Source organism: Leucoraja erinacea, chromosome 1, assembly GCF_028641065.1.
Source record: "Leucoraja erinacea ecotype New England chromosome 1, Leri_hhj_1, whole genome shotgun sequence".
Classification (NCBI taxonomy): domain Eukaryota; kingdom Metazoa; phylum Chordata; class Chondrichthyes; order Rajiformes; family Rajidae; genus Leucoraja; species Leucoraja erinaceus.
Window position 1 is genome coordinate 156,807,600 of NC_073377.1, and position 18,307 is coordinate 156,825,906.

The 18,307-nt window shown below is 42.2% G+C and overlaps 1 protein-coding gene and 1 long non-coding RNA gene across 3 annotated transcripts in view; one reads left to right on the plus strand and one right to left on the minus strand.

Annotated features, from left to right (window-relative positions):
- The window catches only part of ttc29 (tetratricopeptide repeat domain 29), a 323,363-nt gene that overhangs the window by 136,911 nt on the left and 168,145 nt on the right, over positions 1-18,307 (minus strand). The window lies entirely within an intron of this gene.
- On the plus strand, positions 662-15,794 carry LOC129703754 (uncharacterized). The gene is made up of 3 exons (XR_008724613.1): positions 662-1,076; positions 2,786-2,879; positions 15,030-15,794. It is a non-coding gene; the product is annotated as an uncharacterized LOC129703754 (long non-coding RNA).

Sequence of the window (18,307 nt, forward strand, 5' to 3'; positions counted from 1 at the left end):
AAACATCCAGTGAATTGGCCCCCACTGCCTTCTGTGGCACAGAATTCCGCAGGTTCACAACTCTGGGTGAAGAATTATTTCCTCAAATCAGTCCTAATTTGCTCACATAATTAGAAGGTAGACACAAAATGTTGGAGTAATTCAGCAGGACAGGTAGCTTCTCTGGAGAGAAGGAATGGGTGTTTCGGGTCGAGACCCTTCTTCAGATTCTGCTTCCGCTCCTCTAAATTATTAGATGTGTAATTGAAGAGTGGATCTGGAGTTTTAAAAATTGATTGAAAAGAACACTATCCTCAGCTGGACCCAATATGGTCATTTTTCTTCCAAGCCCTTCTGCCACTTTATTGGTGGAGTAAAAATGTGGCCTTTATGAAATGATTTAATTGAAAAAAAATCTGCTTAACCTATTGCAATATTTTTTTAACCTATTTATGATCCAGTTTCACTTTCATTCTAATTTGGCATGATATCTGTCGAATAATTTTTCAACCTCAATTTCCACTTTTCAAAGACATGCAGATTTGTTGGTTCCTATTAATTACCCCTAGTGTGTATGATGTAAAAGTGAGATAACATAGAATTAGTGTACAGGTGATTGATGGTCAGCATGGACTCAGTGGACCGAAGGGGCTGTTTCATGGCTGCACTTCTCACGCATTGAGCTTGAGAGGCACGCATTTCACAAAATTCTCATACTCTCACGCTGATCACAAATTTCTCATGCTCAAAAATCTGCAGGTGTTGGAAGTTCAAACTAAAGCGAAAATTGTTTTAGAGGTGAGTAAAAACCACGAGGGGAATATATAAGGCGAATGCATAGTCTTTTTCCTGGGATATGTGATTCAAGAACTAGAGGGCATTGGTTTAAAGCAGGGCTGTCAAACTACTGGCCCGCAGGATGCTATGGGGGAAAGTTTAGTTTCTCCCCTGCAGTGGTCCCAGCACCGACACCCCCCTCCCCTCCCGAGGCACCACTCACACCTCCCACCCTCATCTCCGGCGGCTCTGTGTCCGTCGGCCGCTCTGTCCACACCCCATGGAGTTTTAACCCCGGCCTGGAGCCAGGAGCGGATCGGGTGAGTGTGGGCGTCGCTGCCGCTCCGGAGCCGCGGGGATGAATCTCGGGCTAAGGTGCCCGACCCCCGGGTTACTGATCCCCCCGGGTCACTGACTCTTACCTCCCCCGTACCGCAGCTGGACACAGAGCACCTGGGCCGGCCCGCATTCCCGGGAGGGGAGGGGGGGGGGGAAGAGACAGGGGGGGGGGAGACAAGGGGGGAGGCGGGGGGGGGGGGGGGGGGGGGAGAGGGAACCGCTCCCTGGGCATCGCCAAGTCTCCACTCACTCCAGATGTTGTCGCCGCTTCACTGACATACACTCTCTCACACACACACTGGCACACACAAGGTTTAAAGAGATATGGGCCATATGTGGGTTAATGTAACTAGTTTAATTGGGGCATCTTGATCTGCATGAACAAGTTGGAATGAAGGGCCTGTTTCCATGCTGAAAGACTATAACACATTGTAGAAAGGGTGCAATTACTCTGGAGAGGATTGAGAGGCGATTTATGAAGATGTTGGCAGGGCTGGAATTTTTTTTTTCACTTTGCAGAAAGATTTGATAACTGGGATTGTATTCTCTGCAGCAACGGAGGTGGAAAAAAACTTAGTTGAGGTGAATAATATAATGAGAATAGGACCTGTTTCGCTGAACAAAGAGTGTAGGAAGGAACTAGAGATGCTGGTTTAAACTGAAGATAGACACTAAAAACTGGAATAACTCAGCAGGACAGGCAGCAGACATCTCTGGAGAGAAAGAATGGGTGATGTTTCGCGTCAGGACCTTCAGACTGAAGAGGTTGAAAACCAGCCATAAAACACAATGACTGGAGATGTGTGTTATCCAACTAAGGGCAGAAATCAAATGACGTGACACCATAATATAATATATTACAGAAAAAATAATTTAATGGGGTGGCACTGTGGCGCAGCGGTAGAGTTGCTGCCTTAATACCACATGGGCTTTCACTGGATATTCCAGTTTATCCCACATCCAAAAGAAGTACAGATTTGTAAGTTAATTGGTATCTGTAAATTGTTCCTGGCGTGTAGGATGGAACTGGTATATGATAAATTGCTGGTCGGTGTGGATCTTGGTGGGCTGAAGGGCCTGTTTCCATATATAGTTTTACATATATATCTTAATTTCATTGAACCATATACAATTGAATATGTGGCACTATTTTCATCTTCTTTCTATAGTCAAACGGTAAGGTTGATTGGTTTATTTGTGCAGAACAGTGATGGATGTCCGACTCTTGCCTTGTTTCTCTGTTTTTTTCTCTCTATATATATATATATATGCATAACACCATGAATTATAATCTGATTTCCATACATGAATATAGTCATTCATGTGCTGCACCTGTTGATCATAGCCTAGCTCTACTGTGGAAAGTAATTAGGAATGTAATTTAGCCTAACCTTAGTCATACCTAATACAATTTAAAGCATAAATGTTGTACTGTACTGCTACAGTATGCACCAGATTGCACAATTTCAAGCTGAAAAATGCGAAAGCTCGCTACCTCCCTCGCAATTTCTCACTCTCAATCTCACCCAATGTTGGAAGCCCTGCTGTTTCCATGCTGTATCTCTAAACTAAACTAAAACACAACTAATCTTCCCTTAGCCTACACCATTCATTATGAAAGCAAAAACAATTTGTAAACAAATTGGCTGTAGGCTGGATTTCCAGGTAATTGAAATTTTTTTTTGTTTAGATTAATTTTGCCAGAAGTTGTAAGACAACAAACAAGAACTGAGATTCCTGAACTCTAAAGATGTTGAGTGAAGAAACATAAATAAAACTCCCAGGTAAGGCAAAAAAAATATATAGGAACCTTCACAAGTGGAATTAAAGAAATTCTCAAATCGGTTTAAAAAAATACAAACATCTATGTAGCTTTGCACTTTTATTACACTTACTAGAAATTTCAATATATTATTTTTTTTTAATTGTAAAGATGAGGTAAAGTATGAGTACAGTTGTAAGCTATTATTTTTGAAGATCCCTTTTTTAAAGGTCACCGCTTTAAAGTTGTTGATGTTGGCAATGTATTCTTATTAAAGTGCTTTCCAAAGTCTGTATGGTATATTTTTGTCATAAGAACATTTGGCAAGCCTTTTGTTTTGGTTCAGAGTGGAGAACTATGTATTAATTAATCATACGTAATTCATGGTATACTTCAACATTACTCATTTCATCTCTGTATAAAAGCATGTAATCACTAACACAAATTGCTATTCAGCTTTTATAGTTTATTTTCCCCTCAGTGCAAGTGCAAACAGGCATGTAATGTGTTTAATCCTAACGTATCAAATAAAACAATACAAAATTTCATCCTGAAACTAGTCTAGTGGATAACATCAAATTACATTTATAGCTGTTATTAATGAAACAAATTGAGTTGTTTTTCTACAGATGACATCTTTAGTTCTAGCACATTGAAATAATTGTATTACAGAGGTAATCCAAATAGCTCTTCATGTTCAGTATCGACAGTCAAAAAGAATTGACAGCTTTCTGGTACATTAAGTCTACCTGTCTTCATCGATAGAACGGTGGTGGAGAGTCAAAATTGGAAAGCATGCAAAAGACAGCTTTTCACTGCACCTGACACATGACAATAATCAGCCTAAATCTATTGTTGATGCTTTTATTCATTTCAGTCTTTGAGTTTGGAGGAAAGGGGGATCAAATTATATCAAAGATAGACACAAAAAGCTGGAGTAACTCAGTGGGACAATCAGCATCTCTGGAGAGAAGGACTGGGTGACATTTCGGGTCGAGACCCTTCTCAAGACTGGTTAGGGATAAGGGAAATGAGAGATACATATTGTGAAGTGGAGATAAACAACAATGAATGAAAGACATGTAAAAAAGTAACGATGATAAAGGAAACAAGCCATTGTTAGCTGTTTGTAGGGTGAAAATGAGGAACTAGTGTGACTTGGGTGGGGGAGGGATAGAGAGAGAGGGAATGCCAGGGTGAACCTGAAGTGAAATAAATCAATATTCATACCACTGGGCTGTAAGTTGCCCAAGCCAAATATGAGATGCTGTTCCTCCAATTTGCATTTAGCCTTACTCTGACAATGGAGGACCGAAAGGTCTGTGTAGGAATGGGAAGGAGAATTAAAGTGGCCAGGAACCGAGAGATCAGGTAGGTTCAGGCGGGTTGAGAGAAGGTGTTCCACAAAACGATCACCCAGCCTGCATTTGGTCTTGCTGATATATAAGAGTCCACATCTTGAACAATGGATACATTAGATGAGGTTGGAGGAGGTGCAGGTAAATCTCTGCCTAACCTGAAATGACTGTCACAGAGTCGAGGGAGGAGGTATGGCGACAGGTGTTGCATCTTCTGCGGTTTCAGGGGAAGGTACCTGGGGAGGGGGTGGTTTGGGTAGGAAGGGATGAGTTAACCAGAGAGTTGTGGAGGGAATGGCCTCTGCGGTAGGCGGAAAGGGGTGGAGATGGGAAAATGTGACGAGTGGTGGGATCCCGTTGAAGGTGGTGGAAATTTCACAGGATTATGTGCTGTATGCGACGGCTGATGGGGTGGAAGGTAAGGATTAGGGGGACTCTGTCTCTGTTATGACTAGAGGGAGGGGGAGCAAGGACAGAGTTGCAGGGTACCAAGGAGACACGAGTGAGGGCCATTATACCATATTGCCTTTGAACACAGAAGGGGCCACTTTGTCCTATTACGTCTATACTGGTTCACAGCACAATCCTACTCCACCAGTAATTTTCAATGAAACATATTAGCCCCACATTCCCATCAAGTCCCTCCAGATTATACCACTTACATACACCCTGGGCGACCAACAATGGCCAAATAACCTTTCCACTCGCACATATGTGGGATGTGAGAGGAAGTTGGAGCACATGGGGAAAGCCATGTCATCAGAGAAAGTTAGTGGACAGAATGGGAGGCAGGAAGCAGAAAAGGGAAGCACTCGGACACAAGAGGAGAAAGAAGAAAAAGGAAATAAACAGAGCATAAGAGGCGGGGGGTTTCTTAAATGTGCATATTTTAATGCTAGGAGCATTGTATGAAAGGTGGATGAGCTTAGAGTCTGGATAGACACCTGGAAGTATGATGTTGTGGCGGTCAGTGAAACATGGTTGCAGGAGGGCTGTGATTGGAAACTAAATATTCCAGGATTTTGTAGCTTCAGGTGTGATAGAATTGGAGGGGCAAGAGGTGGAGGTGTTGCATTGCTAGTCAGGGAAGATATTACAGCAGTGCTTTGGCAGGGTAGAATGGAGGGCTCATCTAGGGAGGCTATTTGGGTGGAACTGAGAAGTGGGAAAGATGTAGCAACACTTATAGGGGTGTATTATAGACCGCCAAATGGGGATCGAGAATTGGAAGAGCAAATATGTAAGGAGACAGCAGATATTAGTAGTAAGCACAAGGTAGTGATTGTGGGAGATTTCAACTTTCCACACATAGACTGGGAAACACATTCTGTAAATGGGCTGGATGGTTTGGAGTTTGTAAAATGTGTGCAGGATAGTTTTTTGCAGCAATACATAGAGGTACCTACTAGAGGAGGGGCAGTGCTGGACCTCCTGTTAGGAAATGAGACGGGACAGGTGGCGGAGGTATGCGTTGGGGAGCACTTCGGGTCCAGTGATCACAATACCATTAGTTTCAATATAATTATGGAGAGGGTCAGAACTGGACCTAGGGTTGAGATTTTTGATTGGAGAAAGGCTAACTTTGATGAGATGTGAAATGATTTAAAAGGAGTGAACTGGGACATTTTGTTTTATGGGAAGGATGTAGAAGAGAAATGGAGGACATTTAAAGGGGAAATTTTAAAAGTACAGAATCTTTATGTTCCTGTTCGGTTGAAAGGAAATAGTAAAAATTGGAAAGAGTCCTGGTTTTCAAGGGAAATTGGACATCTTGTTCGGAAAAAGAGGGAGATCTACAATAATTATAGGCAGCATGAAGTAAATGAGGTGCTTGAGGAGTATAAGGAATGTAAAAATAATCTTAAGAAAGAAATTAGAAAAGCTAAAAGAAGACATGAGGTTGCTTTGGCAAGTAAGATGAAAGTAAATCCAAAGGGTTTCTACAGCTATATTAATAGCAAAAGGACAACAAGGGATAAAATTGGTCCATTGGAGAAACAGAGTGGATAGCTATCTGCAGAGCCAGAAGAGATGGGGGAGATATTGAACAATTTCATTTCTTTGGTATTCACCAAGGAGAAGGATATTAAATTATGTGAGGTAAGGGAAACTAGTAGAGTAGCTATGGATACTATGAGTTTCAAAGTAAAAGAAGTACTGACACTTTTGAAAAATATAAAATTGAATAAGTCTTCAGGTCCTGACAGGATATTCCCTAGGACATTGAGGGAAGTTAGTGTAGAAATAGCCGGGGCTATGACAGAAATATTTCAAATGTCATTAGAAACGGGAATAGTCCCCGAGGATTGGCGTATTGCGCATGTTGTTCCATTGTTTAAAAAGGGTTCTAAGAGTAAACCTAGCAATTATAGACCTGTTAGTTTGACTTCAGTGGTGGGCAAATTAATGGAAAAGATGCTTAGAGATAATATATATAAGCATCTGGATAAACAGGATCTGATTAGGAACAGTCAACATGGATTTGTGCCTGGAAGGTCATGTTTGACTAATCTTCTTGAATTTTTTGAAGAGGTTACTAGGGAAATTGACGAGGGTAAAGCAGTGGATGTTGTCTATATGGACTTTAGTAAGGCCTTTGACAAGGTTCCTCATGGAATTGGTTAAGAAGGTTCAACTGTTGGGTATAAATGCAGGAGTAGCAAGATGGATTCAACAGTGGCTGAATGGGAGACGCCAGAGGGTAATAGTGGATGGCTGTTTGTCGGGTTGGAGGCAGGTGACTAGTGGGGTGCCTCAGGGATCTGTGTTGGGTCCTTGGTTGTTTGTCATGTACATCAATGATCTGGATGAAGGTGTGGTAAATTGGATTAGTAAGTATGCAGATGATACCAAGATAGGGGGTGTTGTGGATAATGAAGAGGATTTCCAAAGTCTACAGAGTGATTTAGGCCATTTGGAACAATGGGCTGAAAGATGGCAGATGGAATTTAATGCTGATAAATGTGAGGTGCTACACCTTGGCAGGACAAATCAAAATAGGACGTACATGGTAAATGGTAGGGAATTGACGAATGCAGTTGAACAGAGGGGTCTGGGAATAACCGTGCATAGTTCCTTGAAGGTGGAATCTCATATAGAAAGTGGTAAAGAAAGCTTTTGGTTTGCTAGCCTTTATAAATCAGAGCATTGAGTATAGAAGCTGGGATGTAATGTTAAAATTGTACAAGGCATTGGTGAGACCAAATCTATGGTGTACAATTTTGGTCGCCCAATTATAGGAAGGATGTCAACAAAATAGAGAGAGTACAGAGGAGATTTACTAGAATGTCGCCTGGGTTTCAACAACTAAGTTACAGAGAAAGGTTGAATACGTTAGGTCTTTATTCTCTGCAGCGCAGAAGGTTAAGGGGGGACTTGATAGAGGTCTTTAAAATGATGAGAGGGATAGACAGAGTTGATGTGGACAAGCTTTTCCCTTTGAGAATAGGGAAGATTCAAACAAGAGGACATGACTTCAGAATTAAGGGACAGAAGTTTAGGGGTAACATGAGGGGGAACTTCTTTACTCAGAGAGTGGTAGCGGTATGGAATGAGCTTCCAGTGGAAGTGGTGGAGGCAGGTTCGTTGGTATCATTTAAAATAAATTGGATAGGCATATGGATGAGAAGGGAATGGAGGGTTATGGTATGAGTGTAGGCAGGTGGGACTAAGGGAAAATAATTGTTCGGCACGGACTTGTAGGGCCGAGATGGCCTGTTTCCGTGTTGTAATTGTTATATGTTATATGTTATATGTTATATCATTGGAGAATTAGAAAACTTAACAGAAACAGCACTAGAGTTCTGGATTGCACTGTCATTAAAACTGTGAGCTAACAGCTCTACCAGTTGCACCACACTAATATAAATTACAGAATGCTGTCAAGAATGGCAATGATGAGGGATATGAGTATTTAATTCAGTGATGAAATGATGTTCAAGCAGATAACCTTGTGCAGGATGTGTTGGTCCTGAGCATTATTACAGTTGCACCAACCTTGGCAATATATGAACATCTCATTATATTTATGATGAACCTTGTGATTAATTAGACTATCTGAGGGATTAGGTGAGACACTCATCAATGACTACAAACCCAGCTTCTATCATGTCATTGTAACAAATGCTGATTTAACCTGTTGTTAAACAATAGACAATAAGTGCAGGAGTAGACCATTCGGCTCTTCAAGCCAGCACCGCCATTCGTTGTGATCATGGTTCAATACCCCATTCCTGCCTTATCACCATATACCCTGGCTCCACTATCTTTAAGAGCTCTATCTAACTATTTCTTGAAAACATCAGAGAATTGACCTCCACTGCCTTCTGAGGCAGAGAATTCACAGATTCACAACTCTCTGGGTGAAAATGTTTTTCCTCATCTCCATTCTAAATGGCCTTGTCAGGGCTGTCTTAACAGCATTATAGGCCCCCGGGCAAAGCAGTGCACTGGGGCCCCTGCACTTCCAGTTTATTTATGCTGAATCAAATATGCCGTCATGCACTTGCGATGTTCTTCTCCTTTTTCATGTTCTACAACAACATTCTACAATACATAGATTAGCATGGGGCCCCTATGCTCGTGGGGCCCCCGGCAACTGCCCAGCGTGCCCATGTGTTAAGACGGCCCTGCCCCTTATTCTTAAACTGTGGCCCCTGGTTCTAGATCGGGAACATCGGGAACATGTTTCATGCCTCTAGCGTGTCCAATCCCTTAATAATCTTATTTATAAGCTCATCTATTGCGTCCGCTGCTCTAGATGTCAGCAGATCTATATCGGTGAGACCAAGCGGAGGTTGGGCGATCGTTTCGCCGAACACCTCCGCTCGGTCCGCAATAACCAAGCTGACCTCCCGGTGGCTCAGCACTTCTTTTTTTTTTAAATTTTTTTTTATATTTAATTTTTTTATTATTGGAGATAGGTACATGATCTATTACATCATTACTGTTACATCATTTTTAAATTGATAATTTGTCAGTTATTATTACATTGTCTCCAATACTTTTTGCATTTTTCTTCGTTTTTTTTTTATAACTAGATAGAGCTAAAGGGATAGATGAAATAGAGAGAGGGAAGAAGGAAAAAGAAAACTAAAATAAAAAAAAAAGGGGAAGAGGAGTGGAAGAGGTAATTGAAGAAGAATGGAAAAATTTGTTAGAGTTTAAAAACATCATTCGAGATATGTTCGTACATTTCGAAGTATAGCATTTCATCCAATCTTTAGTCCGGGTGCTAGTCAGGTTCCTGTGCTGAACTATTCTGACCCTTTAAGTAATCAATAAAAGGAGACCATGTTCCAACGAATAATTCCTGTTTATCCAACAGGGAAAATCTGATTCTTTCCATGTTTAAGGTCTCCGTCATTTCTATAATCCACATTTTGATTGGGGGGCCGTAGGGCCTTTCCAAAAATTTAGGATTAATTTTTTTCCTGTTATTAAACTGTAATCGATAAAGTTTCTTTGTGTTATTCTAAGTGTTTGATTTAATTCTAATATTCCGAGTATTATTAATTTTGAGTTTGGTTCCAGTTGTGTGTTGGTTACTTTGGAAATTATACTAAAAATATTTACCCAAAATTTTTTAATTTTTGTACAGTTTGTAAACATGTGCGATAACGTAGCTTCTAAATGTTGACATTTATCACATATAGGTGAGATATGTTGAAAAATTTTATGTAATTTTGTTTTGGCGTAATGTAAACTATGTATTACTTTAAATTGTATTAGAGAATGTCTCGCGTTTAGTGAACACTGATGTATGTGTTGTAGACTTTCTTCCCAAGTGTCTTTCGTTATTACCTGATTTAATTCTTTTTCCCATGCTTGTCTGTATAAGTCCGTCAAAGGAATGTCACTATCTAATAAGATATTATATATATAAGATATTAATTTTTCTGTATTAGGATGCTTATTCCAACATTCATCAAGAATCTCTGGGTTTCTATTTCGAAAATTTTTAGAATTCGATTTAACATAATCTCTAAGTTGAAGATATCTGAAATAATCATTTCCTCGAAGTCCATAAATCTGTTGCAACTCCTGAAATGTCAAAAAAGAGCCTTCCTTGTAAAGGTGTCCTATATTTTTAATTCCATAATTCTTCCATTGTGTAAAACCCCCGTCTAAACATGAAGGCTTAAACAATGAATTATTCACAATTGGAAGAAAAAGAGATAAGTTATCTAATTTTAATGTCTTTTTTAATTGTTTCCAAATTTTTATAGCACTAAATATTATAGGGTTTTCCCTATAAATTTTCTTGTTTAATTTAGACGTAGCAAATAATATCGAACCAATATCATAAGGCATACAATCTTCGTTTTCCATTTTTAACCAGTCTGGTTGCTGGTCTATTTCTCCCAACCAGAAGTTCATATTTTTAATATTAACTGCCCAGAAATAAAACAAAAAGTTAGGTAAAACCAAGCCTCCATTATTTTTTGATTTACACAAGTGTCTTTTGCTTATCCTATGATTCTTATAATCCCAGATAAAATCATTAAAAATAGAGTCAAATTTTTTAAAGAAGTTTTTTGCCAGGTATATCGGAATCGTCTGAAAAAGGTATAATATTTGTGGTAAAAAAATCATTTTTATGGCATTAATTTTACCAACCATTGAAATAGGTAATGTTTTCCAGTATTGGATATTCTTATGTAATTTATTCAATAATGGGGGGAAATTTGCTTTAAATAATGATGTATATATCTTAGTTACATAGATACCTAGATATTTAAATTTTTCATTTACTACTTTAAATGGGAATTGTTGTATTATCTGTTTATTATGTTCCCTTATTGGCATAATTTCACTTTTATTCCAATTTATTCTGTATCAGCACTTCAACTCCCCCTCCCACTCCGTCTCCGACCTCTCTGTCCTGGGTCTCCTCCATGGCCACAGCGAGCAGCACCGGAAATTGGAGGAACAGCACCTCATATTCCGTTTGGGGAGTCTGCATCCTGGGGGCATGAACATCGAATTCTCCCAATTTTGTTAGTCCTTGCTGTCTCCTCCCCTTCCTCAGTCCCCCCTGCTGTCTCCTCCCATCCCCCAGCCTTCGGGCTCCTCCTCCTTTTTCCTTTCTTGTCCCCGCCCACCACCGCCCCCGATCAGTCTGAAGAAGGGTTTCGGCCCGAAACGTTGCCTATTTCCTTCGCTCCATAGATGCTGCTGCACCCGCTGAGTTTCTCCAGCTTTTTTGTGTACCCTTAATAATCTTATATGTTTCAATAAGATCCCCTCTCATCCTTCCAAATTCCAGTGTATACAAGCCCAGCCACTCCATTCTATCGACATATGACAGTCCCGCCATCCCGGGAATTAAACTCGTGAACCTAATCTGCACTACCTTAATAGCAAGAATGTCCTTCCTCAAATTTGGAGACCAAAACTGCCCACAATACTCCAGGTGTGGTCTCACCAGGGCCCTGTTCAACTGCAGAAGGACTTCTTTGCTCCCATACTCAACTCCTCTTGTTATGAAGGCCAACACGCCATTAACTTTCTTCACTGCCTGCTGTACCTGCAAGCATGCTTACTTTCAGAGACTACTTCTCTGGGAGGTGTTTCAGGCCACCAACAGTCAGTGGGAGATTGTGGAGCATATATGCAGGCAAATCTTGGTGAGGCATCAAAATAATTGCTGGACAGAACATGGTGGAGTAACTCAGTGGGTCAGGCAACATCTCTGGACAAAATGGACAGTGATGTTTCTGGTCGGGGCCCTTCTTCGGATGAATTTTGCAACAGTATCTCCACGGTTCATTAAGACCTTTGCCAAGCTATTAAAAGATTGTACTTCTAGCAACTTCATATTTTTGAGGTAAAGAGTAAGGGATTATGTGAAATAAAGCATGTTGCAGGATGCATTTCTGTCAATTTCAGGGTTTACATTTAAAACCGGAAATGTATTTGCACTGTCCACTGCATCATCAATTTTGTTATCATCTGCAAATAACATATAACCACATTAATTACATTGTCACCCAAATTTGTAATATAGATGACATACAATTATGGACCAGGCTACTGGTCACAACCCTTCAATTAGAAAAACAACCCTCCACTACCATATTCTGACTCTTTCCATCAAACCAATTGTGAATCCAATTGACAAGTTCACCCAGGATCCCATATGACCCAAACTTCTGGTCTAGCCTATCATACAAGACTTTGTCAAATGCCATACAAGACTTTGTCAAAGACATCTCCCCCCATGTCTGCCTTCCGCAAAGACCGTTCCCTCCACAACTCCCTTGTCAATTCTTCCCTTCCCTCCTGTACCACCCCCTCCCCGGGCACTTTCCGTTGCAACCGCAAGAAATGCAACACCTGTCCCTTCACCTCCCCTCTCGACTCCATTCAAGGTCCCAAGCAGTCGTTCCAGGTGCGACAAAGGTTCACCTGTATCTCCTCCAACCTCATCTACTGCATCCTCTGCTCTAGATGTCTGCTGATTTACATCGGGGAGACTAAGTGGCGGTTGGGCGATCGTTTCGCCGAACACCTCCGCTCAGTCCGCAATAACCTACCTGAACTCCCGGTGGCTCAGCACTTCAACTCCCCCTCCCATTCCCAATCCGACCTCTCTGTCCTGGGTCTCCTCCATTGCCAGAGTGAGCAGCACCGGAAATTGGAGGAACAGCACCTCATATTCCGCCTGGGCAGCTTGCATCCTGATGGCACGAATATTGAATTCTCCCAATTTTGCTAGCCCTTGCTGTCTCCTCCCCTTCCTTAACCTTTGAGCTGTCTCCTCCCACCCCCCCGCCCTAGGGCTCCTCCTCCTCCCCTTTTTCCTTCCTTCTCCCCTCCCACCCCCCATCAGTCTGAAGAAGGGTTTCGGCCCGAAACGTCGCCTATTTTCTTCGCTCCATAGATGCTGCTGCACCCGCTGAGTTTCTCCAGCAATTTTGTGTACCTTTTTCAAAAGCCTTGTTTGAGTTCATATAGACAATGTACTCCACCATGCCTTTGTCAATCCTCTTGGTGAACTTTAAAAAAATGTGAGACATAATTCCTCAAGCACAAAGCCATACCCACTATGCTTAAACAGTCCTGCCTGCACAAATGCGCATAGATTCTGTCCCTCAGGTTCCCCTCCAGTAACTTCTGACATCAGACTCACTGGGCTGCAGTTCCCTGGATTGTTCTCGCAGCCATTTTTAAATAAAGGCACAACATTGATCACCCTTCAGTCTTCTAGTATCTCCCCCATAGTTCAAGATTATGTAAACACCTCTGTCAGGGCCCTAGAAATTTCCTCCATAACTTCTCTCAATGTCCAAGGATACCCTTGTCAGGCCCTGGGAACGTATCTACCTAGATATGCTTTAAGAACGCTGGGACTTCCATTTTCAAAATTTGGATTATAGTCCGAAATATCATTACGCATTTTCCGCACTAGAGAGACAAACTAGCCCGTACACAGGGAAACAGTAAAAACTCTTAATCCCTCCATAGTTAAAAAAAATACACATTACAATATGAAGACCATTAAGACCGTGCTCCCTCTGGTTTTTTGTCTACACAGCAGAGTGTATCCAGCTTTTCCTCAATACTGGGATGAAACTTCCCACATTTACTGTTATTGATGTCATCAAATTAAATGTAAATACAGTCAGTCCTTTTTTTACTTGGTTAAACCCCTGGAACTATTTCCTCCGCATACCTCTTAGGATGAAATAACATGGAGGAATGTACATGGCTGTTTGGGAACAAAGGGATTCTGGGGACTCAGAGATGCTGGATTCATGGAAACAATGTGCAAACCCTACCTCAACAATGGAACACAAAGATCCACCTCTTGCACTTCCAAAGACACGCATTTTTGTTCAAATTATGTTTTTGCACTAATGTCATGTTTTTTGCACTGTAGAGTTAGCCAGAGTACCCGTTCTTTTGCATCCCCACAATACCATTGAATCGAGGCTGCAAACGAGCATATCCTTGACTCAACCACATTTGCAATCATTATAGCAGATGCCCATTTGAGTTGACATTCAAAAACTACCAGACTGGATGCAAATTTCGGGACCTATTGCTTATTAAATCTTGGGACATTTAGATCTAATGTCCATTGAACAAAAGCAATATTCATTTTTAATATGTGGGTTATCATTAGTGGGGAATGCAAAACATGTCTTCTGCCATAACATGTTCTATTTTTATAAATTAAATTCATCCCAGCTAACTGCTGGCTCAAATTTTGTAAAGCTAACAAATTGCTACATTCAGGTTGCACTCACAAATGATTTTTTGATATTGTATGCCTTTTCAATCTGTGAGCACAGTGGATTTACATGACTCAGCCAATCAATTACCAGATCAATCAGACACATCACAGCCTAATGATTCATGACAAGTGCCACAGTAACATGCATTGCAACTAGTCTAAGCATTGGCATGTTATGATGCAGTGGAACCAGCTCACTGGGTTATGAAGAGCAGGTGGTGATATGGTGAATTAGTGGCTAGACACCTTTAGATGCAGCACTTAATGTCACAAAAAATTTGTTCCATGACCAAAAAGATATAAGAAAGTATATGAAGTGTAATGATTGTTAGTAAATTAAACATGTTTTGGTTAACCCTATGATCTTTTATTCCCAATAAAAAATAACAAACACGATAAACTCAGCATCTATCAATTTACAATGGTTAAGTATAGGAACATTATTTGCTCCCAGTGTTTTCACATTGGGTAGCTGATTTATGGTAGCTGAATCAGTTACACTGCATTTATAATAACTGGTTCAGTCAAAACATCAATAACCTAAAGTTTTATCTTTGTTTTTCTCTTTGTATAGATGCTGACTGATGAACAAAATACACTGATTTCAGATTTCTGGCATCTGCACAATTTAGCTTTATGTATTTTACTGCATTGTATTATCATTTTTAATGTTATTTGCATGCTCAAACACTGTGCACATATTTTCTTCAAGGGCTTGGAATTAAAATTATGTAACACCCTTTTTTATTAGTTATTATTACAATGGTCCAATTTTGTTAGTATGTAGAATAGAGTGTGCTGGCGTTGAAAAGCAAACAAACTGGAGATCATTTTGCATTGGTGATCATTTACAGATGAAATTGTATCAATTGTAAGATTAGACTATCTACCACCTGTGTGTGCAGTATGCATTGCACTATAATTGACATAAGATCATAGGACCATAGATATAGGAGCAGAATTAAGGCACTCAGCCCATTGAGTCTATTCCGCCATTCAATCATGGCTGATCTATTTTCCCCTCTCAATCTGCCGTCTCCCTGTAACCTTTGGCCCCTTTCCTACTCAGTCTCTGCCTATAAAATACCCAATATCTTGGTCTCCATGACCATCTGTGGCAATTAACTCTGCAGATTCACAACCCTCTGGCTAAAGAAATTAATCCTCATCTCCATTTTGAAGGTACGTCCTTTTTGTTCTGAGGATGTGGCCTCTGGCTCGAGACTCTCCCTTACTGGAAACATTCTATCCACTCAATCTAGGCCTTAAGGGCCTGTCCCACGAACATGCGACTCCATGTGGCAAGCGTGACCTAACGTGGTCACTTTAGCCATACGGCCTCACGGGGCTGGTCCCACTTCGATCGCTGGAGCCGTATGGAATTGTGCGGAGCTGGTCCCGATGCGCGGGGCTCTAAAAAACTGGCCGTGTTCAAAAATTCCGCGCGGCAACCGCCTACCGGCCCCCGCATCAACGCCGTATGCACCGCCTCGACGGGCATACGCAGCGTCTTGACGTCGGACGCAGCGTCTTGACGCCGTACGTCACGCGCGAACATCCCGCTGACTTTGCTCGAACTTTTAAACTTCAGCAAGTACCAGGCCTAACGCCTTCAAACGCTACTCATACCTTAAACCAATCGTCCCCAGGATCTTACTCGTAAACTTCCTCTGGACCCTTTCCAAAGTCCAACACATCCTTTCTCAGATATGGGGCCTAAAACTGCTCACCGAGGTACAGTGAAATTCATTTTTGTACACAGTTCAGTAGGAATATCACTATACATAAGCACTTAAGATACATGTTAGATAAGCATCTCAGACACAGTACAAGTGTATAGCAGTAGTACACTGAGGCAGTAAACAGGTGCTTGTTTGGCACCATCTTCAAGTCCCAGTTGTTGTAAGCGCAGGGTTCTTGACCTGACCATGAAGGCCTGTTGTCCTGGCAGCGGTGCAGGTTCGGCCTAGCCAAGCATATGGTGTACTCCGCCTCTGCTCCCCCGTTGTAGGCCGCATCTGATCCATGTGCCCAGCCTCTTGGAGCGGCATCTGGTTTAGCCAAGCCCCAGGTTGTTGCATGACCCCCTGCCTCCAGCCTCCATTCGTCCGTCGAGGCCGTGCGTTTTCTCCCGCAGCCGGTCCATTTACCAGCCTTCCAGGTGGGTTGCCATGGGTCTCCAATCTGCATCGGGCAAGCTGGGCCTTCCGGGCGGGTTCCAGTGCATGGCGCAGGCCCGCCGTCCGTGGCGGGTGAGTCCCTGGCCTGCGGCAGCTGAGCTGGGCCTATCGGGCGGGTTCTGGTCTGCGGCACGGGGTTTATCACGAGAGTTTGTTGCTTCTTTTTGTTGACACTGAAATGCACTGATATGTTAGGGATCAGAAATGACAGAAGACCAGTCAAATGCCTTCCAAAGTTGGATGTACAACAACTGACAGAGAAGATTTTTTCCAGCTTCATGGTGCTGGTGTCCTCATTCCATGAGTGCCTCAGTATTTACGCTGCTGGGAAGCCTCCATTGCTGGAAACATTGTTGTGGCCTTGATTGGCCAAGTGGATCAGGATTCGTGAAGCAAGAGAAAAACATATGTCTATCGTCACAGAACCTACTGCTACCATGAAGTCTTCAGATACTGAACCTCCTACTTAGAATTCTCTGGTGAGCAATGTCTTCACAGATTCAGGTTTCAAAGTCTATTATTATTGGATGTGCGACATGCTGTGAGAAGATTTTCGGCCAAGCTCTCAATCCTGTATTGCTTTCTATCGAGGGCAAGGTCCAAGGTCACAAGCATTCACAAAAGAAAATCCATCTGCAGTAAAACTCCAAAAAATCCAACACCCTTGGGACTTTGGTGGTGCTTAAATAACGGATTTTTCACGCTACAAGTCGGGACATTATGTTACAGTTGTACGAGACGTTGGTGAGGCTGTACCTGAGGTATTGTGTTCCGTTTTGGTCACTCTGCTATAGGAAACATGCCGTTATGCTGGAAAGAGCACAGAGAACATTTACATGGATGTTGCCAAGATTCAAGGACTTGAGATAGGGGGCGAGGTTCAGCCGGCTAGGACTTTGTTCCTTGAAGTGCAGGAGACTGAGAAATTATCTTATACAGGTGTATAAAATAATGTAGAAAATAGATAGGGTGAATGCACAAAGTGTTTTCCTGGGGCAGAGGTTTGTGAGAGGATGGTACCCGAATGGGACGCCGAAGGTCGAGAAGTCAAGGCCAAGATGCAGAACGGACATCACATTGAAAAACCAAGATGATGAACAGACATGACACTGGCAGGACACGAAGCCGAACGGACACGATGCCAAACGGACAAGACGTCGAACGGACGTGACGTCGAAAAGACGTCGAACGGACATGACGTCAAAAAGCTGAAAAAATAATCTTAATTATCTTTTTTTACTTACTTATTTTTTGGCTTCAAATCTGATGGTGAAGGGACATGACGTTGAAAAGCCTCTGTGGCAATCGCAGCAGCTTGAAGTCACTGCCACCATTTTACAAATGCAAGCTGAAGCTCCCCCCCCCCCCACCCTCCCCCCCCCCCCCCCCCCCCCCCTCCTGTCCCCCCCCCCCCCCGGCAGTGATGTGATGGACGCCGGGGGTGGGAGGTTGGGACAAATCGCTGATCTTTGTCGATGACTGACAAGATGTCAGACCAATACCGTCCCCGGAGATGTCATGTCCGTGCGGCGGCTTTTCGACGTCATGTCCGTTCTGCGTCATGTCCGTTCGACTTTGTTTCCTTTCGGCTTCATATCCTTTTGGCGTCGTGTCCGTTCGACTTTGTTTCCTTTCGGCTTCATATCCTTTCGGCGTCGTGTCCATTTGGCTT